Source organism: Hyla sarda, chromosome 1, assembly GCF_029499605.1.
Source record: "Hyla sarda isolate aHylSar1 chromosome 1, aHylSar1.hap1, whole genome shotgun sequence".
Taxonomy (NCBI): Eukaryota; Metazoa; Chordata; class Amphibia; order Anura; family Hylidae; genus Hyla; species Hyla sarda.
Genome location: NC_079189.1, coordinates 359,723,495 through 359,750,786, shown reverse-complemented (window position 1 = coordinate 359,750,786; position 27,292 = coordinate 359,723,495). Strand labels below are relative to the sequence as shown.

Sequence of the window (27,292 nt, the reverse complement as noted above, 5' to 3'; positions counted from 1 at the left end):
CAAAACTTTCATTTTGGAAGGATTCATCTTTTTAACGTGCTCAAGTACGCTGTTAAAATGTATTGTACTTGAAAACAACTCATGTTCCCAAAAAGAACCTTCATAAATCAAAAATATCCCCAAAATGGTACAGCATGCAAAATAATATCCAGTTATCATAACACAAGAAGGGAATAAGCTAGAGAAGCTGGCACTGCCTTAACCCTACAAGTCCAATACTGAAATGCACATGTGAGCGGCACAGGTGTGACAGGGTCAATGATCCAGGTAGCGCTACATGCTGTAGAAGCTACTAAATATGCAACACAAAAAGAAGAAAAAGCGGAGCACTCACCACTGCAGTTGTCAGACAGGCGTAGGAAGCTAATCCATAGACCGGGTCAGTTCGGAGCAGGGAGGCGGCAGATGGATCCGGGGGAGTTCAGACGTCGGGCCAGGGACCATATCACGCCCCTAGGCGCTTCGTCAGGCCGCTGATACGGTCTGTGGCCCAACGTCTGAACTCCCCCAGATCCATCTGCCGCCTCCCTGCTCCGGACCGACGCGGTCTATGGATTAGCTTCCTACGCCTGTCTGACAACTGCAGTGGTGAGTGCTCCGCTTGTTCTTCTTTTTGTGTTGCATATTTAATATAGCGGAGAATACAGCTTTGTAAGATGGTAGTAATGACGGGACATAAGATGGTAGTAATGAAGAGGCATAGTGCGGAGGCACCATAATAACATAACTAAAAACTATTAGCCCAGTGCATTTTTATTTAAAAAAAAGTGACAGACTCAACAGGAAAAATACATAAAAAAAAAAAAAAGGGTGAAAAATGTATTGTGAAAACAGTAGGATTTCATTTTCTTACAATTCTGTTTTATGTATTCAAAAAATGAAGAATCTGCTTGTTTGAAACTCATTTATTTACTGCAGTGAATTTCTGCGAATGGTTTTCAGCCCATGAAATTTTGGCGCATGTCATATAAAATCATGCATATCTTATAGAATAAATCTGCATGCAACAGTAAACAGAGCACCCCGCACCCCTGACAAGTCTGCAGACAAGATGGCGACATCTGGAGCATATAAATAAAAATGGAATTACAAGTGCCTGCATGTATGGCCGCAATATATAGACAGAAATCTGAAGTAGTAATAGATCTCCAGAAGAACCTGATGGTGAAGTAGTATCAACTAGAGCAGTGGTCTTTAACCTGCAGACCTCCAGATGTTGCAAAACTACAACTCCCAGCATGCCCGGACAGCCTTCGGCTGTCCGGGCATGCTGGGAGTTGTAGTTTTGCAACATCTGGAGGTCCGCAGGTTGGAGACCACTGAACTACAGGGACCCAAACAGCACCTCATACTGAGGAGTCAAGAACTTGGTGGCACAAAAGAAAAAAACGTGCACCTAAAGATTCTGGTGGATCAAGAGCATCAGGAGAATATCAATGCTGCCAAAAAAAGGAAAGGGAAAAGAATCACAGAATGGGAAAAAAAAAACATTTTGGTTGAAGTAATGTTACGGATTTTTTTTTTTTGTAATTGAAAGGTCAGATGTGTTTTTAGGGATGGCATATTGTTTGTACTGATGTGTAACTGGGCCAAAATCTGGGCCACAACTATGCGACAGAAAATACAAGGTTTTCCTAAATTTGGTGTATATGAAACGTGCGCCAAAAGTTGCACCAAGAAGAAGAGGAGTCAACAGTGTTTGTTTATGCCCCGGAGAAAGTTTTCATGCCAACATCAAGTTAGGTAAAGGATGTTTTACTGGTGAAAACGTTTCATTTATGTGCTAGAAATGCAACGCACAGCCAATTCTTCCTGATTCCCCCAATGTCCGTTATAGGACAGGCTTTAGGACTTTAAAAAGGAATCTTGTTACAACAGTCTATAATGTGCTTTGAAATGCTTTTGCGTTTCAGAGAAATCATACCGTGTTTCTCCAAAAATAAGACCGGGTCTAATAATAATTTTTGTTTTTTATTTACGGTATGTACCTTGAACAACATGGGGGACTGCAGCAGTGTGGAGGATGCCGCACCCCCCCCCATCCTCCACACTCCCGCAGCCCCCCATCCTCCACACTCCTGCAGCCCCCCATCCTCCACACTGCTACAGCCCCCCATCCTCCACACTGCTACAGCCCCCCATCCTCCACACTGCTACAGCCCCCCATCCTCCACACTGCTACAGCCCCCATCCTCCACACTCCTGCAGCCCACCATCCTCCACACTACTGCAGCCCCCCATCCTCCACACTGCTACAGCCCCCCATCCTCCACACTCCTGCAGCCCCCATCATCCTCCACACTGCTACAGCCCCCCATCATCCTCCACACTGCTACAGCCCCCCATCCTCCCCTTCCCCCGTCGTCCTTCACACTCCTACACTACCCCCCACCCCTCTGCCATAATAAACTAAAGTACACATTTCATCCCCAGCGGAGACCAGCACTTCCCCACCTTCATACGGTAGTGTCCGCAACTTGTACTGTACGGAAGCTGCAGCTCTCGGCAGTGGCGGGATCTCCTTCTGTTGCTTAGCAGCCGGGGCAGGGACACGTCAGCCATGCATATGCGCGGACGTTTTAAATCGACAGCGTCCCTGCCCCGGCTCAATTATGGTAACTTGCCGCGGGACCAGCCAAAGGAGGGGGGGGGTCTGCGGGCATTACTGGCGGCCACGGTCCTGATCTGGACCGCGGTCCGCCAGTTGATTACTCCTGGCCTAGGTCGCCCACCCATATAATCCTGCTAGGGCTTACTTTCGGGGTAGGTTTTATTTTCGGGGAAACACGGTAGTGGTTTAGAAAGCTGAGAACAGGATAAAAAGTCATCCCGACAGTCCCAGCTGGGCTTGACCCCCCCAAATTCCTGACTCTCTGACATATAGGCCCTTATTTTCTAAGAGTGTTGTGTAAGTTTCTTTGTGGGTTTTAATTCCCTACAATTTATTTTCCACGGTATTTACTAAGGTTTCCCTACATTTTCCACTTTGCCTACATTTGGCTTTTTTTACACATGCTCTGATCTGTCGGGTTTTCCTCAGCTCAAATCCACCACATTTTATGTGGAAACCTTAGTAAATATGTTGAGTTTTTGTGAAAATGTCAGGCACATGTCCCTTTTTGGAGACCCCACCCATTTTCCTGTGTCCACGCCCCTTTTTTGGGTTTTCTTAGTAAAATGTAGAGTTAGTCGGGTTTTTTTCAATTCTGGCGCAAATTCGGGCGCAAAATCTGGCACAGACTGAATTTCTGGCGCAATGCGACAGAATTTGGCGCACAACCCGACAAAACATGTCGAGTTTGCAATAGTAAATGAAGGTGCAAAGAAACACTCAAAGCCATTTCATGGCAGCCATACAATATAGAAATGACAATACATCTGCAACATCAAAGGAAACACTGTGAAACTCCAGAACAGAATAAGGCTATGTTCACACAGGTGAATTTTCATGTGGACATTCACCCGACATTGGAGCACGAGTAGAACATGGCACTAGGATAGGACACCTCGGAAATGCGCTGTATCATAGACGGCAATGCATTTCCATGCAGAGTCCACAGAAAGAATAAACATGTCTATTCTTTTTGTGGATACTGGAATTTGAATTTCTACGTCAAATGTTTCCGGTGCAGAAATTCTGCAATGTGAACAGTGCAGTAGAATCCGCACGGAAGTTCAATCGTGTGAACATAGCCTCAGTGTGTACTAATCCACTTCAGTCATGATGCTATAATTCAAGTTATAATCTACGTTTATTGATAAAGACCCCCAGATGGGGTTAAAACCCTGAATTATGACTTAAATAAACAAGAAATGCTACTTAAAGGGTACGTTCATACATGCATATTTTGCTTCATATTTTCTGCTGATAAGTCAATGATGAAATAAGCAGAAAAAAAATCAGATGCAGAAACTTTGCATCACAATAATGTGTGAATGTAACACAAGGTTAGGGTCACACATAGTGGGGGAGATTTATCAAAACCAGTCCAGAGGAAAAGTTGCTGAGTTGCCCATAGCAACCAATCAGATCGCTTCTTTCATTTTTTAAACGGCCTGTGAAAAAAATGAAAGAAGCGATCTGATTGGTTGCTATGGGCAACTTTTTCTCTGGACTGGTTTTGATAGATCTCCCCCAGTGTGTATTCAGCACTTTGGATGCTATGCATTATGCTGTGTGTGACCCTTCCCTAATACAGTATTTAGGTTAGTATTTGGAATTAGCATTTGTAAGTGATAACTTCAAACCTGTATAAAACTACAAAATACATAAAAATGAATGTGAAATAGCGGAAATCTGTACACTCACTACACTATACTGTATACAAATGTACTGGAGATGAGTTTCTACTTAGCACAATTCATTGAAATATAACAATGTGTTATCTGTGACTCTCCATAAGAAACTCTGGAAATTCACAAGGTTTCATTTACATTTACAACCATTTTTTTTTTTTTTTTTTAATGTTCCAATTTATTGAAAATAAAAAAAGAAGCTGTAAATAGTCCAAATTAAATTTCCGACCGTTTTGTGACCACATCTCCAGTGCACACCTATATATTTCCATGGTAACTGGTTACAAAGAAACTGTTTGTATCTTTTTAACACCAGTTGTATTTCCAGCCATCTGTCCCTTACTAACCTCCCAAATGTATGTTATTAACCCTTTCCTGCCACAGCAAATTATGGCAATAGTGATCTTGGTTCTCTCTCCCTGCCTTCTGAGGGTATGTTCACACAGCAGAATTCGTGCGGAATGTCCACAAGGACATTCTGCTGCAGCAGGCTCCCATTCATTTCAATGGGATTCTGCTGCGCTGTTCACACCACAGAATTTCTGCTGCAGAAATTCTGATTCCTAGTTCCACAGAAAGAATAGACATGTCTATTGATTTGTCGGACTCCACGAGGAAATGCATTGCCGTCTATGCAATGCGCCCGACAGATCGGACAAATGTGTGGAATGTCTGTGTGTGTTTTCCGCACAAATTCCCCCATGTGAACCTGGCCTCAGAGACTTTTTTATTTTTCTGTCTAAACTAGCCGTATTGTTTTTTGCAGGACTAGTTGTCTTTTTTAATGGTATCTTTTATTTTATCTTTTAAAATGTGTTGTAAAACAAAAAAGAGTTAATTTGTGGCGGGAAAAAAAAAATACTTTTTTGGGGTAAAAATGTCCTTTTAACATCATTTTGCATGTATGATTGTAGTGATACCAAATTCTAGTTCTTGTTATGTTTTAATACTGAAAAACTTCCTTTCTCATCTATGGAGCTACAGAATCTCAGCGCCTTCATGGATCAGCTGTTCATCTCCCCGCACTACCCAATGAACAGGGCCAACAACGCGGATAGGCCACCAATCATATAGCCTCGGAAAAGCCCCTTAAAGTGTACCTGTCGTTAGCAAAAACTTTTTATATAATGTAGATAAAACCAGTATATGTATATTTGTAATATACATTGGTCATAAAATGTGTCTAATTTTGGGTAAAAAAAATACTGTCCCTGCACTATAGTCTCATCTACATTATATAAAAAGGTTTAGCCAATGACAGGTACACTTTAACTGCTTGGCACCAAAAGATTACATAACAATATCACAAACATATAACGGATAACAGGGAATGCTTTTGACTGCTGCATCTAAGGCTAGGATTGGAGTTATCTCCGATCCCTGCTGCAGCTGGCAGGTGTCAACTGCGCAGCTGGCAGCCGCCATGTTTGATGCAGGCCCAGCTTCTATGCCTGCTCAATACTCCCTTCCTAGAATTATGATGTTCATGTATATCAAATGTGGGGTTAAGGATACAGATGGAAGTAAGCCTGGCTATATTGTTAGATTCCGCACTGTTGTTTGTGATCTGTTACCATGGAGACAAATTATTCTGTACAAGAGTTGCAAACAAAACCAAAATTGATTATTATTTTATTTGTTCTCAAGGCCGTTTCATTTTTCATTTCAGAGTTATAAACAATATAATAAAACTGATAGTGATACAGTCTATAACTGAGCAGGTTATCCTGTGACGTGAAGGAAGCACTTCAGTGACGGCTCAACTCTGCTATATTCATATACTATTACTAAAGTAGTAAATAGCGATACAGATTAATTGCATAGATCAATAGTACAAGTGAATATAAAAAACTTTGCAATACATCTTATTAGACAAAAATGCTTCTTTCTCCTGTTATCTATATATATTCCCTCTCCACTCTCTCCTGTGAAACTGCATTTGAGTCTGAAAATCAGCTCAGTTTTGTCCTGTGTCTGGAAGACAAGCAATATAAGTCTTTGAAATGGGGAGCTCCACCCACCAGCTCTGGAAGAACTGCAATTGGAGATGAAGCCTGCAGAGTAGAAATCTGGTGACGAATACCATATATAAAAGTTATATTATGGCCAGAAATAGTGCTGCTCCTTAAGTACACACACAGGGCAGCTTATCCTGAAAAATAACTTGAAATGGTAGGTACGCTTTCCTTTGTACATATTTCAGTCAAGTCTTTTGCAGAACACTTGCTTCCTAAACCCCATACTGAGTACATATAGAAATCAAGTGTTCATCCTGCACATTTTCTAGATCTGGCTAAAAATATTTCCATGTAAACCAAATAAAAGCATAAGCAGGGATAATTTAGCTGTCCATGTGCCTGCAGAACTAACAGCGGACACAAAGTGGTCACAGGTGAATGCCTTTCCCTAACCAACACAACAGTGGCTCAGCCATGTCAAAGAGAAATCAATGTTCAGTTCATTAGCCCTGCTCAGGCGCCATTCTGTCAGGCAGGGAAACACATTTACCAGCAGCATGATTTTTTTTTACGCTCATGTCAGACAAAGACCCAAGGGCAACTAAAGTGAAGCACACAAATCTCACACAGACAAGTTCGGAGAGCATATTGAAGGGCCAAGAAGCCCAAACTGATTTGCTTTACAAAGGGAGCTGTGGTACCTTTCAGACCAATGCTGGGCCATATACTACAGGGATGTGGAAATTGTATCGCCCGACGCCTGGGACATGCAGTTCTGGGCGCCGGGCAGGTGAATTCTTCAGGCATTTAGCCCTGCTTTGGGCAAAAAGGACTAAATGCCTGAGGTATTCAAATAATTCTCGCCTCGTCACCAAACTCCTAGAGACTGCAGCTGAATGCTGCAGCCTATATCCAGCCACTCAGGATGTCGGCATCCCAGTGTACGCGCGTGCCATGACGTCACTCATCACGCACACCTCCGTCAGGACTGAGGATGCTGTCCAGTAACATAACCGCCAACCCCCTGAGCCTGCTGGAGCGCACATGGGGACGGAGGACAGGTAAAAGCAGGTGGAGGGGGTTTGATGAATCAGTGAATGATGTGGCAAAGGAGAGGAGGGGAGGGTGTAATATAATGGCACAGGGAGGCTGAAATATAATGGAACAGGGGGGTCTGAAATATAATGGAACGGGGGTCTGAAATATAATGGAACGGGGGGCTGAAGTATAATGGAACGGGGGGCTGAAATATAATGGAACGGGGGGGGTCTGAAATATAATGGAACGGGGGGGTCTGAAATATAATGGAACGGGGGGCTGAAATATAATGGAACGGGGGGGTCTGAAATATAATGGAACGGGGGGGTTAAATATAATGGCACGGGGGGGCTGAAATATAATGGCACAGGAGGGAGGGGAGTTGAAATATAATGGTACAGGGAGCATCAGAGAAAGGGGAATATAATGGCACAGGGTGTAATAAGGGGGGGGTGAACTGGCACAGGATGGTAGCAGCTTTTCTAATGCTGATACTGGTACGACATTGTACATTGTCGACGCGCAACGTGATGCATGCAATTGGCAGTATAGCAAGGAGTGTGTCACCAAACTATGTAAGGGCATCACCATGAAAAGTTTGGAAAGCTCTGACTTAGGGAGTATAATTGTTTAAATGGGAGCCCTACCTGCCTATCTGATGGGGGTCATTTCTATCTGGGGCCTGTCTACCTACTGGGGGAGCTCTACCTAATAGGGGTAATTTCTATCTGGGGCCTGTCTACCTACTGGGGGAGCTCTACCTAATAGGGGTCATTTCTATCTGGGGCTCTGTCTGGAAAGCTCTGACTTGGGGAGTATAATTGTTTAGATGGGAGCCCTACCTTTTTACCAACTGGGGGACATATATATCTGGGGCTCTATTTACATACTTGGGGAGCCCTTCGTGCCTGCCTTTGTGATGAGGGGATGTACCTACCTGATAAAAGGGACATACCTACCGGAAGGGGGGGGGACTACCTATTTAATGGGGCGGACTTACTTATCAGGTGCCCTATCCACCTAATGGGGTGACATACTGGTCTGCCTATTTCTATTAATTTAAACCTTATTTACAGACTATTTTGGTTGAAATTATTTTATGTACCAGGACAAGTGGAACTTCATGAGGAACAAGTAGATTGGACAAGTAGTTTTTATTTCCACACCCCTGTACTATAATAGCCACACACTGGAATAGCATACTAGAGGCCAATGGCAGCCTTTTGTTTAGGGTCTCAATTCCCTAATCCCAACGAAAATTTGTTCTTTAACATGAATAATTTTTACACAAAAAAGCGGATGTATATTCAAAGCTACACTGGAGACTTTGATTGACAAGTTGCTCCCTGGCATACAAAAGTAAAATTTTTTACCTAGTTTGCACAAAAATGTATGACTTTTTGTTAGTTATATGTACATTTATCAATATTTACATGTAATAAACTGGCATATATTATAGCTGAAATCTACTCTAGTTCATAGCTGGCATAGACAAAGGTGCACCGACAGCCTAAGATGCTAAAAGAGAATTAAAGGGGTACTCCGGTGGAAAACTTTTTGGTGCCAGAAAGTTAAAACACATTTGTAAATTACTTCTATTAAAAATCTTAATCCTTCCAGTACTTATTAGCTGCTGAATACTACAGAGGACATTCTTTTCTTTTTGGAACACAGAGCTCTCTGCTGACATCATGACCACAGTGCTCTCTGCTGACATCTCTGTCCATTTTAGGAACTGTCCAGAGCAGCATGTGTTTTCTATGAGGATTTTCTCCTACTCTGGACAGTTCTTAAAATGGACAGAGATGTCAGCAGAGAGCACTGTGCTCATATTGTCAGCAGAGAGCTCTGTGTTCCAAACAGAAAAGAATTTCCTCTGTAGTATTCAGCAGCTAATAAGTACTGGAAGGATTAAGATTTTTTAATAGAAGTAATTTACAAATCTGTTTAGCTTTCTGGTACCAGTTGATTTAAAATAAAAAATAAAAAGTTTTCCAGCGGAATACCCCTTTAAAGAGGTTATCCAGGCTTAGAAAAACAGAGTTTAATTCTTCAAAAAAAACAGTACTACCCCTGTCCTCAGGTTGTGTGGTCTTAAAGCTCAGTTCCATTGAAATAAATGAAGCCAAGTTGTAATACCACCCACAACCTGCGAACATGTGTGGTGCACAATTATCTCTGGTTTCTTATTCCTGGATAGGGGTTATCCAAAAATAAGAAAACAGAGATAATTCTGCAGAGATAATATAAGAGGGAAGCGCCAACACATTTAGTGCCTCTAACCTCAGTGTAGTTTCACTTGGAAACACTGCAGTGCTTTAAAATAAGAACTGGGGGAACCTGTCAGTTTATCAGTCGCCTCATAGTCAGGATAGCATGAATTTACCAGCAGGTTCCCTTTAACTACGCACTAAGCTATATTTTCAGGTGGTTCTACTAATAGGCCAATGAATGTGTTGAGCAAAAAAACAAATAAAATATAAAAAAAAAAACAAACACAATTTAACTATTACACAATAAAAAAGCGAATAATGTTTTATAGTACGTAGAATGGTCTTTCAGTGTGAGCTGCCATACTAGCAAATTTTATAACAGCCGATATCCAGTTCGTAATTATTGTACAGTGATCCCTCAACTTACAATGGCCTCAACATACAATAGTTTCAACATACAATGGTCTTTTCTGGACCATCGTAAGTTGAAACCAGACTCAACATATAATGTACAGACAATCCAGATCTGCAAGACGTGTCAATGGCTGGAAGAACCAACTAATCAAAATGGGCATTCACTGGTAAAACTCCTGTATTACTGAAGTGTATGCACTGACTGGTGTCTGGTAGCGCCCCCTACAGTACAGAGAGGTATTACATGTTCTGTACACTTTACCTGTACCAGGGTTAGCTGCTCCTTTGGACATCAGGTGAGGGCGACTCTATAACTTTTTTAGGACACTGTGTACTGTACAGGACCCCAGAAGAAGCTCCTGTCCTCAACATAGACCAGTGTTTCCCAAGCAGGGTTCCCCCAGCTGTTGCAAAACTACAACTCCCAGCATGCCCGGACAGCCTTTGGCTGTCCGGGCATGCTGGGAGTTGTAGTTTTGCAACAGCTGGAGGCTCCCTGCTTGGAAAACACGGACATAGACAGTGATTACAGCTGTGAGCAGATATTTCCTACTTTTATATATAAGGATTTGCTTTATCTATATTAGTTATCTACTTATTTTTCTTTAATCCTCACTTTTTCCTATTTTTGGATGACATTTTGGTGCCTTTAGAACCAATGACCAGGTTTCCATAGAGTTATGGTCTCAACATACAATGGTTTCAACATACAATGGTCGTCCCGGAAACAATTAATATTGTAACTTGAGGGACCACTGTATAAGTAAAATCCACAGTTGTTTAACATAACACAAAACTCCATTCTTATTAGCAATTGGAAAAGGAGGTTGGTTTCTAAAATGTTTTTATTTAAAATAAAGAAGAAAAATAAATACTGCTGAAATAGTGCCTGAAAAAGAAGCATTACGTTACGCCTGTGTAAGCACACAAGCACTGCAAACTTCTTATTTGTCATGTTGTATAAGCTGTGATCCTGGACAGACAGTAATATAGAGCACAAAGCAATGGGCATAGTTATTCAGGACTTTGCCGGTGTGGCAGCAGTTTGGGGATTATTATTGTCATTCTTAAATTACCGGAACGAGAAATCTGCTACAAAAGGGGAAAAGCTGTATACATATCCCATTATTATCCTTCTCTGTATTTATATTTCTGTAGGGAGCTGTGCACATTAGGAGGTTCACTCATTGTGTAGAGATAGCTCCTGATCTTCACAGTATTGGGTAGGCTCCCTACTTCCCTCATGTGTCAGCCGGCATAGCCCATATAACAAATTGCATTAGTGACTGAACATTACTGTCAGCAGAATGACAAGAGTGGAAGTATATGGACATTTCACAAACCTTTTGTATACCGTAACCAAAGCAGATCGCCCAAGTAGGTCAAAATCAAAAACTGCACACAACAAAATTCAGGTTTGACAGATTTGATGTTTTCTGTGTTAAGGCCCTGTTATACGGGGACAATATCAGCCAAACAAGACAATATATCCCATCGTAATATATCCGGCGATCGGCTGATAAATGAGCAAATGCTTCTTTCAAGCAGGCCTAATAATCATTGTTAGTTGCCCACATCTCCCCCATATGAATGTCCAGAAATTGTTTCCCCACACGTTTACCATATAAAAGTTCCTAAACAAGCCCAGATCTGCTAGATTTGGGCTTCTTTTGGCCTGGGTCTGCCTATCTAATATGCCCTTATAGGGGTTCTGCATCGAAAAGTAACTGATTATTTGAATTTTTTTATTGAAAGCCGAGGTATGTGCTCTTAAATCACCCAAGTGCAAGTGTTCACACAAAAAAAAAAAGGTGCACGAGGATGCGGTCCATCGCATGCCTTTCTCCAACAGGAGAGAGGCCCCCCCCCCCACCCCAACAAACCAAACCCTTCACCTCCGGGCCAAAAGGCACCTTCAAGGTTCCAGGTACTAGGGATCGACCGATTATCGGTTTGGCCGATATATCGACCGATAATCGCGATTTTGGACATTATCAGTATCGGCAATTACCTTGGCTATCGGCCTGAAAGGTGACAGATTATCTGTATCGGATCTAAAAAATTGATATCGGTCGATCCCTACCAGGTACAATGCCCCCTTTTGCCGAAGCTACTCAGGGATCGAAAAGTGTTCCTGGCGAACAATGAGGCATTGTTCGCCAGGAAGTTGCTACCGAGGAACCAGTAAAACCAGTTCAGCATTCCTGCCGAAGCAGGAATGCCACGGGCATGGCAGGGAGGTGAGCAACCTAATGGCCACACACACCTCCCCTAGAAAAAGAACACAAACGTGAGCACAGTGACAAAACATATAAAATAAACAATAGGGATCGACCGATATCGTTTTTTTAGGGTTGATACCGATAATCGGTAGAGGTTAGGGCCGATAGCCGATAACTTATACCGATATTCCGGTATAAGTTATCGGCTATTTTTCCCCCCGCGACACCGTAGTAGATCATTGATTTAAAGCGGGCGCTTTAAATCAATGCACTGAAGTGGCTTTTGCGGTGCCATAGACCGCCGCCGCCACCCGCTACTATCCCCTGCCTGTCCGGGGGTCCTGAGTCCTATCACCGCCACTGCCGCACCGCTCCGCACCCCCCACCGCCTCGGCCCCATTGCCTCCCCCATCCCCGGTTTTATAATTACCTGGGCCCCGGGGTCCACTCTACATCTGGCTCCGGTGGCGTCCTCCTGAGCTGTCACTGTGCACACTGACGTCACGTCACTCGTCATTGCGCACAGCGTAACGCAGGACGCAGCTGGATCCAGAAGTAGCGTGGGCCCCGGGAACAGGTAATAATAAAACCGGGGATGGGGGAGGCAATGGGGCCGGGGCGGTGCAGTGGGGGGTGCGACGCATTGCGGCGGGTGGGGGGGGTCGCGGTGCAGTGGGGGTGGTGTGGGGGGGGCATTATCGGCTTATCGGCAAGATAATTGCCGGTACCGATAATGTCCAAAATCGTGATTATCGGCCGATAATATCGGCCAAACCGATAATCGGTCGTTCCCTAATAAATGAGTGGATGTGCACAGTGTGATACTGCCCGGACATCCGGCTGGATCTCTAAAACTTTCTCTGCAGATCAACAGCCAGAAGGCCGAAACACTAGAGGTGAGTGCTCAGAAGAGTTCTACCTGCCATCAGTCAAGTGGGATCGCTACTCCCAAGTGAGTTCCGGCACCCTGGGGTCACCAGTCCCAGGACACTTTTGCACCTCGGCCTTCACTCTACCAGAACCTTAGGGCGAGATCCAGAAGATACAGGTCTCTTCAGGGCCCGTTGTCTGGCCATACAGCCAGCCATGGTAGGAGATTGCCGTGGGTCCCAGCAGTTGGATCCCCCACGATCAGACACTTATCACTTTATTTAACTTTGCCATACAATTCTTCTGTATTGCAGTGTACTGTGTCCCTCAGTCTTATCCTATCAAGCCCTGTCTCTGGCAGTGCCTAAGTAAAGTACTAAAATGGCAGACCTGGAGGAATAGGCAATTTAAAAGGCAAACAGAAATAACGGGAGGCATCTCCCTCTGTCAGACAACTTAGCTGCCACACTCGCTGTTAGCCACAACATCTTATTGGTTAAACAACCCCTAGATGGTTAAAAAACAGTATTAGTTGGCTAAACGAAAGCTACCAGGAAATACCAGTATTGTTAACACAGAAGAAATTCCATCTTTACCAATGAAAGAGATTCCTAACTATTCTTAAACACACACATTAAGATTTTACGGTTGGGAGAAAACACTAAAAGCAATAGGTCTATAGCCTACATTTGGCAATTTTTATTGCTGAAAGTGCAGTCTATGTTGGCCATACTCGTGCAAATACTCTAGTCTGCCCCTGGCAAGTGAAGCAGTGTTCAATGTGTAATACACACTGATAGTTCATACTTGTATAAAAATGTAAAATTAAAGCAAAAAAAATCATTGCAAAAGTAATTATCTTTTTTATGTTTTTATGTTATGCTATTTTGTAACGTGGAAAATATACAAATATATGTGTATACATAATAAAAGAAGTCAACAGAGGCTCTGTTTTTTTATTTTAAAAAACACTACAAGTACACAGAGTCCCGTAGCATAATGTAGAATTTGCAATTTGTGTCTGAGCAGATGTCAGTTCAGTCTAAGGAATACATGTTTTACGAAGAAAAAACTGATCATATTTGCAGCTTAAAAGTAATAATGCCAAGAAACAACACATCTCTGATACTATATTAACCTGCAATGTATGTGGGGTAGGAAAATGCTTGAAAGGGTAATCTAGTGTATGTGTGTGTATATATATATATATATATATATATATATATATATATTGCTGGGCTCCAAGCATGCATAAAAGCAACAAGAGTATAATGATTTAAAAGAGTATTTCAATATAAGGGTACCGTCCCATTTCCACTTACGCAGCATATTTATGGCTGCACAAAATCTGCTGCTGCAGTGGGAAATATGCTGTGTAATCCCCGATCACCATACAGACAGTGCTTTCAGGAGGCAGCCCTGTGTGCATTGAGTTTTGAATATGGGACCATACACCAGCGTGCCTGTGATGCACGTCCTCGCCTCCAAAACTCACTGCACATGTAGGGCTGCTGCCGGATAGCCCTGTGTGTATGGTGATCGGGGATCATGCAGCGTATTCCGCTGCAGCATCAGATTTTGCGGAGCGTGAAATACGCTGCATAGGTGGTACGTGGGACCGTACCCTAAGAAAGAAATGTTAAGTGTTGCTGGGCCTGGTGTAAAAAAGAAAACAAGTCATACTTACCTACCCTGATCCCATACAGCTCCCATTTTGGCTCTTTCTGGTCCCCTGCTGTCTTGTCTCTTCTCCCTGCCTTTGAGACAAGAGGTTAGAAAGTAGGACCTGTCTGCTTAGCCAATCACTGGCCACAGCAGCTTTCCATCTTGGCCAGTGACTGGCTGATCAGGAAGGTCCTGAAAGCAGGAACACCTTAAACGGAAAGAAGAAGAGACAAGGAAGAGGGGACCAGAAGGAGTCAAAATAGGAGCTAAGGGGGATCAGGATAGCCAAGTATTCCTAAAATTACCGGTATTTAGTTATTAATTTATTTTTAACCTCAGGCCCAGCAACAAATAAAAAAAATCTGGCATGCTGATAGCAGTCACGCTGGAATACCTTTTTAAATCATCTTAGTCACCTTTGAGATCCAGTCATCATTGGGATTAATACATGCCTTGAAGATGCAGGCTCTACACTTGTTGCTTTTATGTTTGCTTGGAGCCTTCTATGCAGATGCAGCAATCCTGTCTATGACCGTGTGACTGGAGAAACCTTGCCAAGAATGCATTATCCTCTGCCCCATATCTCTTTCTAATTATCTTACCCTCATATTATTTCATAAAGTAAAATAGTTTGTTTCCTTTCCTGCACATATAAGGTCTCATGTACTGAGTTTCCCATTTTCTCCCTTGTCATAGTAAATTTTCACTATTTTTTCCCTCATATGCATGAATGTGTTTATACATCTATATTTGGTGGTTTTCATTTATTGAACCTCACTGTTAGACTTCTTTCACACTACAAAATTACTGCGTTTTAAAGATCTGTTGGAAGTTCCGTCTGAAAATAGGCAGTAAAACGGCAGTTATAAAATCCTATACGGCCGTTAGAAAATCCCAATATAGTCTATGGGATTTTTCTAATAGCCGTTTTAACCCGTTATTGACCGTTATTAATAACGGCCGTTATTTTGTGACAGGCAATAGTAACGGGATGATTAGTGCATGCACTATTTCTCCTGTTCATTCGCCCGTCAGAAAATAACGGCCGTTATTAATAACGGGTAATAACGGGTTAAAACGGCTATTAGAAAATCCCCTTATAGTCTATGGGATTTTTCTAACGGCCGTATAGAATTTTGTAACTGCCGTTTTACTGCCTATTTTCAGACGGAACTTCCAACGGATCTTTAGAACTGAGTAATTTTCTAGTGTGAAAGGGGCCTTAAAAGCAAAAAATAACAACCTGCAAAGTAGATCAACCGTGAGTGGGGATCTGAAAAGTGGAGAGAGAGTCTGAGGGCTGTGCTGCAAGGCCGGGGAGCAGCTGGTGCGAGACAGCGAGATGGTAAAAAGACGGAGAGAAATTAGAAGCCATTGTAGGGTCAGTGTGAGCTGTAGGTGTGCTAGCCCTAAGAGGGAGACCAGCAGTTAGTAAGAGATTGGTTGCCCTGAGGCTAATAATCCATGTCTAAAGCTGCCCAGGTGAATATGCATTATTTTTTATTTTAGGGAAACTGACTAAAGGGTCACCTATTCTGACCTTTGAAACAGGGTCACCTCATACATAACTGTACATAGGAGATAATCATCTTTTGGCTACCGTAGTATGATATTTTCTTTTTATCTGCAATGGAGGAGGCTGCTGCTACTGTATGTGTAACGCTTTCTCCCACCCACTCCTGTGATAACACAGCCCCGTTTGGTCATAACTCCGCCCCCTCCAGATTCATCCCTTTTCCTCAGCAGGTTTGTGAAGGGAGAGTGAGCGGGAGAAAGCTTTGTACATAAAGCTGCACCTGCTTCCAGTGCAGGTACGAAAAATATCATCCTAGCATTAAGATGGATTATCTCCTGAACCAATTTTGACCCATAAGAAGCACTAGAAACAGGGTCACCCTCACTATATACCTGTATAATCAGGTTCGTGCGAGTGACCCTGCTGTCAGGTTCCCTTAACATTTTTCTGGCACAAAGGGTCCTTTCTAAAAAATACAAAAATAAATACAAAAATAATTCTTGGACAACTCTATTGTCTTAGCCCTGAAAATCTGCACATAAGAGTTTAACTTTGCACTTAAAGGGTTTTTCCACACACAGGCATTTGTCATTCCCATAGAGAGGAATAGAGTTGTAGCGCACATATCTGACTGCCACTGCATTCAGCCATGGGGACACAGGACCCCATTTTCATGATCTGAGTCCCAGCAGCCAGACCCAATTGATCAGACATTCTTCAAATCAAAAAATCCCAAGTGTATAGACACATGCACATACTTGCTGCAGATTATATCGTAATATACATGTGAATTGTAAATTCTGGCAGTCAATCAGAACACTACAGACGGCCTCTTTCTCATGAGAACCTTAGATGTGTGAATTTCAGAGGGAATCCTAACACAATGCACAGATGTGATGTTACTTACTTTCGGGAAAGGCCCTACTGATTAGGCTTAAAAAAAAAAAACAGATGGCTGGTGGGGAAAAAAACGGCAATCTTGTAGAAGGTAGTAATACAAAGTTATATAAAATGCTGGGATGAAAACAACAGCAAAATACTGCAATTGTGAAATTATCGCCTCATTATTGTCATGACAGAACAGTGGGTAACAAGGCTCCTTAAATAAAAGTCAAGCCCACCTGGTTACCATAATCCACGTCATATGTGCATATCTGCCATATTGGTTTTGGTTACGAATGTTATGAATAGCTAGGAATGGTGGTTTGTGGATTTTATCTGGACATTTGATAGGCACAACTTGCATTTTAAGGGCTTCAGAAACTAATGCTATTTACTGCATCCTCCGAACAAAATCTGATTTCATACCTCAAGAAGCTGGTATCAGCCTGTGCGGCACCTAGACACCACAGATGGCCAGGGGTGGTAGTGACCTCTGATGGTAGTGTGTGCCAGCAGTGCTCTCTGGGTGCTTTGAGTGATTGCTTGTAAAGGGGTGTTAGGAATCTTTAAAAATTATTGGTGTGGGAAAAGTTGTTGTTGTTGAAGCTTAAAGGGGTACTCCGGCCCTAATACATCTTATCCCCTATCCAAAGGATTGGGGATAAGATGTATGATCGTGGGGGTCCCGCCACTGAGGGACTCCCACAATCTGTCATTGCGCACCCACTTTTGTGAGCTTTCCGCAGCGCTGAAGGCTCCGAGTGTGTAGCGTGATGACCACAGGGCCGGAGTATCGTGACATCACGAGTCCGCCCCCTCAATGCTTGTCTATGGGAGGGGGCGTGACGGCCATCATCATGCCAGGAGTTGTAGTTTTTTTAAACCGCTGTAGGTAGCCTGTTTGGGAAATACTGCCTTAGAGACATAGACTTGTGCTCTCCCTATTACTTTTTCAGCTGGTTCCCTCAGTTTAGTTCCCCTCTTTTTCAGTTTTCCAATGGGTGTGACCCACTCTGCTAGCACTGCTCTATGGTGTACTTCCTGCCCTAACTTTCTATAACTTATAGCCCACACAAGAGTATATGTGATTTTCCAGCTTTTATAGAAATTATGGTAGGCATAAAACAAATCAAGAGGAATCTAGAGCTGAAGAAGAGCTGGAGAGGTCCTGGAGCTTGGAGCTGAGGCAATGGCTGTACGAACAGACAGGAGCAGCCTGCGACAAGTATTTATCCCACTTTCTGCAGTCCATTTTATTGTCTCTGTTATTAGAGAAAGACTAAACCTAACATCAAACATTAAAGAACACTGGAAACTGGGCATTTTCAGGGGGTAAGAATGCAAATCTTTTATAGACTTTGAGGATGGTTTCTTATTGCAAATATGCCAGATTTTTTAAAATTATTTGCACAAATAAACTATCTTAAATTCTTCTGATAGACGAGCCTAGATTGTGTGAATAGTCCGTTTAAAGCAGACCTGACAGTCAGAAAACAGAGGTGTAAATATGCCTATGGCTAGATAGGGCTAATCATTGTGAATCTGGGCATATCTTATTTTATTTCCATAGAACAGTGAGATAAGCCATATGTAAATACAGCTCAAGTGTTGAGGGTGTGTCCACTAGCACAGCAAAAGACCAGGTAAGTCCAGCCCATGAGGAAATGTGTTTGATTTGCCAGGAGTCTTGCTGTGTTGGGGAACACCCTCATGGTACTTGGGCATTCGATATATGTATTTTAATAAAAGGTCTTATATCTCACCGATGGAGAGGCCCAGAATTATAATGCCTAGCCCTATATAGCTGTGGGCTTATTTACACACCTGCTGACAGGTCTGTTTTAAGGCTTGGTTCTCACGATGCAGGACGCAGGTACCGCTCCAATGTCTCATTCAAGTAAAAAAAGGATTTGTTACATCCCTCTGCTCAGCAACCTATCGAATATGGTGTTTGACGTGTTAGGGAATTCTGTTCATGCAATATGTGCTAGCCGTGGTGACATCTAGGATCATTTGATATGTAAATGTTAATCATTTCATAGCTTCTCCTGAATGTGTTTAGCAGCTATTTGCTGTTTCCAGTATGAACTAAATAAGTGTAAAATTCTATTTAACAGTACATATATAAATACAGAAAAACCATTAAAAACAGTAAAGCTATACACTAATAATAACATGAGAAAGAACAAAAATATCTCAAAGCTATAATATAACTTAGAAAGATTAAATAGGGTTTCTAAGGCCATGTCCATACTACAATTCTGATGCAGACTGAAAGTATCCATAGGGGGTGTTACCTGACATATACATTACATACATTAGTAATTGCAATTTTTTTAACAAAGAATACTGTATATTATACTTTTTCCGTGTAGACACCTGCATAGGAATACATAGTCTGCTGTTTTTTTCCTACAGATTAATAAAAAAAATGTTTGCCGATGCATATAAAGCTCACTGCTCAACGTGTTCATACAGCCTGAGCTAAAGAAATTGGGCAAGATCTTTTCTTGCCTATGCATGAATATTTAGGCTTGACCTAGATGATCAGTTTTTTATGTCGAAAACCTCTGTCTTATTTTCAGGTTTGGCACAAAGTGTCAGGAATCTTTGATTACCCATTCTTCTATCTGGCTGCCCCCAAACACATGTCATGCCAACCCCCCAGAAATGACCAGGCTTGGCTGACCTTACTGTGTATGGGCAGCTTTAAAGGGATACTCCGCTGCTCAGCGTTTGGAACAAACTGTTCCGAACGCTGGAGCTGGCGACGGGAGCTTGTGACGTCATAGCCCCACCCCCTCATTAGGTCACACCCTGCCCCCTCAATGCAAGTCTATGGGAGGGGGCGTGACGGCTGTCACGCCCCCTCCCATAGACTTGCATTGAGGGGGCGGGACGTGACTTCATGAGAGAGCAGGGCTATGACGTCAAGAGCTCCCGGGCCCAGTTCCAGTGTTTAAAACAGTTCGTTCCAAACGCTGAGCAGCGGAGTATCCCTTTAATCTCACAGAAATCCTGGACACTACAATAGGTTTACTGCAGAGGGTAAATGTGCTTATATGGACTTTTGAATTACCAACAACTATTGTATAGTATTATAGCACATTATACCTGCAAAAATAAAGTTAGAGGAAACCTTTCAGGAGATCCTACTGCCAGAACCACGGGCGGCATGAAATACTGACAGGCTCCCGTATTACATAGAATTTTTATATGATCTAAAAATACTGTGGTGTTTCAGAGAAAACATACAGTAGGTTTAAAAAGTGCTGTGAACAGCAAAAAGAGTCCACAGGGTCGGCTTCCCTCCGGCTTCTCCCCGCCTGCAACGGCTTGAATGAAAGGTCTCTCTATATACGCAAACAGTAATGAGAGTGCCTGTCGCGGTTTCATGCTGCCCGCAGTTCAGGCAGTGTGATTCTGCTGACAAGTTCCCTTTGTAAACTGGAAGCTGCTCCAGTTAACTTGTCACCTCAGCTAAACCCTTATATAGACAATAGTGAAGATGTAATAATGTGAATAATCATCAGCTAGGTACAGATGTCTTTTAGCTCAAAGACTCTTTCAAGTGTCTACATAAGTGCTGATGGCATCAACTCCTTTTCTATGTAGCCTGCCTCTCCGGGATCTAGACTCCTCATGCCTTAACTGCTTCATACCCAAAATGAAACTACAAAGACGATACCTTATAAATGAAACCCTTACACGACATGAGGAGAGGATGCGAACGGTTAATATTATAGCCAACACTATGCTTTTTCTTCATTATACTATGTAACAAACATAACGAGTGTGTGCCCACTGCTTATATACTATCCTCAGGAGCCAAGGAAATATTACAAAATCCACTCTGTCAGCATAATGGCAGACAGGAGCTGCCCACCCCGTCACGTACTACAAGCCAATACCATCTTTAAAGACGTTAATCATCTATGGAGGAATGCCAAAGAATAAGACAGCTGAACGTCAATTCAAGAATTTGTCATAAAATCAAGAACACCATCGCAAATAACTGCAACAGATGCGTGGTGTTTCATCATTGATGTCTTGTGTTTACTACCGTTACAGCTATCCACAGAGACCATGGGGATGAGGATGATAAAAGCGATGCTCGTAGGGGAATAGAACAATAAATGAGAGTTCACAGCTCCACCACACCAGGACATTGTATAGAACATGCCAATGCTAAATGAATTAAATAAACACATCTGCTCGTGAACCAAGAAAATAATGATTCGCTCTCCTTTTAGAAAGAAAACACAAGGTGCTGAACGCCAGGTCAGGAGGATTCTCACATTGTCTCATTAGCGGAGTGCGGCAAATAATTAAGACGTGCAAGGTATAGACTGACGCTAGGAGATTCATTATGTGGAAAGGAGGGTCCGACACGACGCTAAATCAATGCATTGTCTTTACAAACAAATCTACATTTTATAATGACATTTATAATGACGGTCCGATGTAAAGGAGGTGATTGTCCCTATTCATTTTAGACTATAAAATGCTAAAGTAAATATACCCTACAGAAAGTAATAAATCATGAAAGAGGCAAACCCATCTGTCAACAGGTTTAAGCCTTCAAAACTGCATCATATAGTTTCAGCCATGCAGGTTGCCTATCCAAAAAAAAGTCTTGCAGTGACCAGGCACTCCGATTGACCCGCCTGACCCTTCATGGCAAGTGGACAGATCTCTGTGTGCTTCCCTGATCTCTCCTCTTGGTGCTAAATGATTGCTGAAAGATTCCCTTTAAGAAATATTTTATTGTTGATTTAGTGACTCCCATGACAATAGAGAATACATAGTTGGAATGCAATAGAATATAAAATACTCATACATTTCTTGACTGACATAATCATTAACTATTAATTATTTGCCATGGTAAAGAACAAGAAGACTCATAAAAGCCACCAATAAGGAGTATTCACACTGTACAAGTGTCTAGACTATTTCATGTAGTCACCAAGTAAAAACATACAATGTTTTTTTCTAGGCCATTGTAACTTTAAAACGTGTCAATAGATGGAAGATCTAACCAATCAGAATGGGCATTTGACTGGTAGCGCTTCCTTACAGAACAGGGAGGTACTATTTAACTGTGTCGGGGTAAGCTGCTTCTTTGGACACCAGGTGAGGTACAATTTAACTGTTTCAGGACACTGGGTGTGTACTGTACAGGACTCTGAAGAAGCTCCTCTACATAGCAGATCTATCTTACTTTTATATGTATGGATTTGCTCTCTGTATTCGTTTCTACTTATTTTTCTTTAATCCTCAAATTTTCCAATTTTTATTTTGGGGCTTCAGAACCAATTACCAGGTTTCCATAGAGTTCTGGTCTCAACATACAATGGTTTCAACATATAATGGTCATCCTGGAACCAATTAATATTGTAACTTATTGGTCCACTGTACCACACTTTAAAAGGTATACACTATGAAATCCTCCTGAGATATACTGCAAACAGTGTAAATAGGACCTACTTTGTGCATTCAATTTACCCACAATATATAGATATCACTTTCCCTATTTTGTAAGTACCAGTTGCAAAGAAACCAGTTACATGCCCTCTTGATTTTTAAAGGGTTGTTCTGCTAGCAGAAGTATATCCAAGTCTTAAAGGGGTATTCCGGGCTTAACTAACTTTGAACTATCCTTTCCATTATGAAGATTTACGCAAATTTTACATTTACTTGCTATACCACTTTGCCGTGGATCGTCTTCTTTTTCATCATTATATGGTCATTATATATATATATATATATATATATATATATATATATATATATATCATTATATAAATAGCCGAGCCCCGATACCAGCTGCCACCTTGAGCCGCAAAGGATTGTGAGACGAACGTCATCAGGACCGGAAAGGAAATGCTAGACCTGGGAGGTCTAGCGTTTCCTTTCAGGTCCTGATTATATTAGAGGATGACGGGGTTCCGTCGAGCGTACGGATCTCGTGGATGGCATCTCAAGCGCCACCTCATTTGGCGCCATCGCTTCTTCATCTTATTGGTAAGGACCCTGCTGCCTCCCATATAAATAGCTCCAGATGTCCCCCTCCTCATCACTCCCGGACGAAGTGGGGCAAAAAGCATTGGAGTGTGAAGTGGGGGAACACTGGAATAAGTCTCCTGATACTATGTACCGCATCACTATGCTGCCTATGTGCAGCGCTCTGTGTCTAATTAGGCATACTGTGTGAATGGTGATATGCTGGCCACAGATGGACTATCTTTGTAATATTACTGCACACCTTCTTTCCTATTATATTGATATATATTAGTTTTATACCCTTGAGAAGGTGTATAGTCAAACACACCATCATCCATGCATTTACTATGACCAGCTGATACTAGTTTTGCACCGATATTGAGCTTATCTATATTTGTATCTATCTATATTTAATATTTACTCAGTGTTGCCCCACTGTCATTTTTAATTATGTCTAAGGGGTATATGTTTTTATGGGGGGTTTTCTTGTTGTCTATATGAATTGAATTATTTAATAAAGTCAAATTTTTTGATACCACTTGTGTAGACACATTTACTTTATATTTTTTGATTATAGGGTATAGATCTTCTGTAGGTTATTTAATTACGGTATTCATATCTCTGCTCGAGTTTATGTTTTATTTTCTATGGTACTGGTGATTAGTTAGTGGCCTTATTTATGTAGGTTTTTGTACATCCTGAAGTCCTGGCATCCCGTGATATCGGCAATCACGCAGGGAACGCCAGCATGTTAGGTCATACAGATGGACCGCAAACGTCATCATGGGGGCTGGCTTGAAAGGAAATACGAGAAATAGCCAAGCCCCCGATACCAGCTGCCGCCTCAAGCCGCAAAGGATTGTGAGACGAACGTCATCAGGACCTGAGAGGAAACCCTAAACCTTGGGGGACCATATAATGATGAAAAGAAGACTATCCACGGCAGAGCGGTATAGCAAGTAAATGTAAAACTAGCATAATTGGTAATAATGGGAAGGATAGTTAAAAGTTAGTGGTCGGTATTGCGGTATAGGGAAAAATTCATATCGTACAGAAAAAACACATCATATTCGGTATGAACCGATATACCGCCCAGTACTAGGTAGACTATGCTATTCCATACAACAGATCCTGTACAATAAAAAACATATGTTAAATGATTGTCATAATAGTTTATGTAATAAAGAAAGGTCCCTTGTGACCCTGTCCTACATCTCATCCACTTTGCTGTTCCTCCGTCTGTGGTTTGCTATTTTTGTGCATTTTCTGTTTCTCATGTATGGGTTTCTATGGGTGATGCTATAATTTGTTTTTTATCCATATGGTGTGTATGTTGACATTACTTCAGTCATCTCTTCATATTATAATATACCCAATTGATGATAATAGGTGATATTTGCCACTGTCTTGGAGTGTGCACAAATATATTCATTTACTAGAGGACGGGGACTGTGGGGAGGGGGTTCATGGCCCCTCTCCCATGTTGTGTCTTGCTCTTGATGAGCAATTTTAAATGCTTTTAATGCCCTTTGCCTTTTGTACCTTGTATATGACTGAAATGTAATAAAGGATTTATGTATAATAATCTTTAGATTTATTGGTGTGCAATTTATACAACAATAGTTCATCTTGGTGTGATATAATAGCTTATGTGTGACAGATGCCTCTCTAAGGTATTCTTCACAGGCCTTCATTTAATACATACATCGGGGGCCATCCTGACAGTGTGAGGGTTGTGTGAAGTGCTTGTCGATTAACCACAAGCCGCCAGGGAGGAGCAATAAGCATAGAGGTGAAGGGCTGAAGACTCAGACATAAAGGACTCCAAGACATAGTTAGCAGGGGAAGGTATTAGGGTTAAGGTTATTTTATTTCTGACAGACTCTACAGTCATCAGCTTTTAGTATTCTAGGGTTAGTAAAAACCATTGATACCACAGTGTGAAACTGCTATTGTAAAAGGGTATATGTGTACCCCCTAGCATGATTAATGCAACAGAATATAACATTCCCTCAAGTTACAATATGAATTGGTGCTAGGACAACCATTGTAAGTTAAAGTGGTTCTCCGCTGCTCAGCGTTTGGAACAAACTGTTCCGGACGCTGGAGTTGGTGCCGGGAGCTCGTAATATCATAGCCCCGCCCCTTATGACATCACGCCCCACCCCCTCAATGCAAGTCTGTGGGAGGGGGTGTGACAGCCATCTCAACCCCTCCCATAGACTTACATTGAGGGTGCAGGGAGTGACATAATGAGGGGGCAGGGCTGTGACATCACAAGCTCCCGATGCCAGCTCCAACGTTCGGAAAACGCTGAGTACCACTTTAAATCCATTGTATCTTGAGACCATAACTCTATGGAAAACTGGTAATTGGTTTCAATGTCTTCAAAACGTCAACCCAAAAAAGAAAGTAATGAGGATGACAAGATAACCAATACATATAAATCAAGTCCTTACATATAAAAGTCAGAAATAGCCAAAAACAGAATATCTATCTTAAAAACAGTTCTTTATTCAAAACAAAAATCCATTCTAAAATATCCAAAACGTTGTATGGAGGACTACAATAATCAGCAACTGATTATTAGGAAGCGTGCTCGGGCAACCAGGTGGACAGTCGACACTATTAAAGGACATGTCCGGTGCTCACTTCTCTTATTTTATCCGTTCCGGGCTGAAAAATAAAAGAAAACAAATTTTCTCTTACCTGCCTAGGCTCCCCCGATGCTTCAGTACAGGTGTTTGGTCCCCGGGCTGTATTCTTCTTGCTTCCTGTTAGCCCGGCATGTCACACGGAGCTTCAACCTATCACCGGCCGCAGCGATGTCCCGCCTCGGCCAATGATAGGCTGAAGCTCCGTGTGACGTGCCGGGCTAACAGGAAGCAAGAAGAAGAATACAGCCCGGGAACCGAACGCCTGTACCGGAGCACCGGGGGAGCCTAGGCAGGCAAGAGAAAGCTTATTTTCTTTTTTTTTGCAGCGCGGAATGGATACAATAAGAAAAGTGAGCACCGGACACGTCCTTTAAGCACGCGAGCTGCACACCACATGTATAGCTGGCAGAAAATGTAATATTAAACAAATATATTGCATATGTCCTTATGTGATTCTCATAAAAATAGAGTGCAAGTGCAGAGAGAAAACAAAAGACACCTGGAAACAACAAAAGTGCAATATATCATGCCTAGTGCAAATTACAAACACTAGGGGGCCACGAGAACACCCACCCCCATAGTAAATTTAGAGGACTTGGTTCCTCTGGGGTGAGAGAACATACAGTACATACAAATATTAGCTTTCAAAATACCGGGGTAAGTAAAAGGTGGCTGATCTGTGGGCTCTCTCTCTAACATTTCAGTAGAGTTTTATTCAGGTATCAGCGAATATATATATATATATATATATATATATATATATATATATATAAATATATATATATATGCAGGCTGGTCCACATTGCACCGTTTCCACCCAAAAAGATATGTTCTTCGTCTTGTGCCCGTCCCAGCACCACTGCTGATTGGTGCCATTTCTAGACAACTGCAGAATACTGTCACCTGACCCACTTCTCTTTTGTTTGTTTTTTTGCAAACACCTTAAAGCACTTGCATGTACTCTATGTAAGTCTTGCACTTTCCCTGCTCAACATCACCACCAGTCTCCTTTCTAATCTATCTGCCATAGATAGTCTCTAATAAGTTCTCCAGTATGTTGCTTATTAGCTCTGAAAGCCATAAATATAGTCGTCGTCCCCCCCCCCCCCCAATGAATTCCCTAGTCATTCTACTTTCCCATTCTGGTGGCCATTAATATATCCCCTAGTAAATTCTCCAGTCAGTCTCCTTTCCCCACTGGCAGCCATGAATATAGTCTGAAGTAAGGCTAGGTTCACACTACGGAATTTCTGAGCGGAATTCTGTTTTGAAATTCTGCTTGGAAAGTCCATGCAACAGACTAACATTGCTGAAAATAGGATTCCGTTGCACAGTGCCCACTGCAGAGTTTTCGAGATGGACTTTCCGCCCGGCAAAGCCACTAGAAAAATTCTGTTAGAACATCAAACTTGTTCAATGTTCTGGCCGATTTCTGCTGTGCATACATTACTAGGGGGACACAATGTCTGTGCGGTGCTAGCGCCGACTGATTCAGCAATAGGCGTGCTCAGAAGCTGGGTTCACACTTGAAAACAGAAATCTTCTGTCCGAAGCTTCT

At 42.1% G+C, this 27,292-nt stretch overlaps 1 protein-coding gene across 6 annotated transcripts in view; it reads right to left on the bottom strand.

The window, feature by feature from the left end:
- Nucleotides 1-27,292, bottom strand: part of RFX3 (regulatory factor X3) — a 245,319-nt gene that overhangs the window by 179,778 nt on the left and 38,249 nt on the right. The window contains exon 2 of one of the 6 annotated variants that reach the window (XM_056522508.1): nucleotides 14,699-14,768. The exons of the other annotated variants lie outside the window; for them this stretch is intronic. The gene's annotated coding sequence lies outside the window, so the exon portion shown is untranslated. The remainder of the gene's footprint in view (nucleotides 1-14,698; nucleotides 14,769-27,292) is intronic. 6 annotated transcript variants of the gene reach the window in all.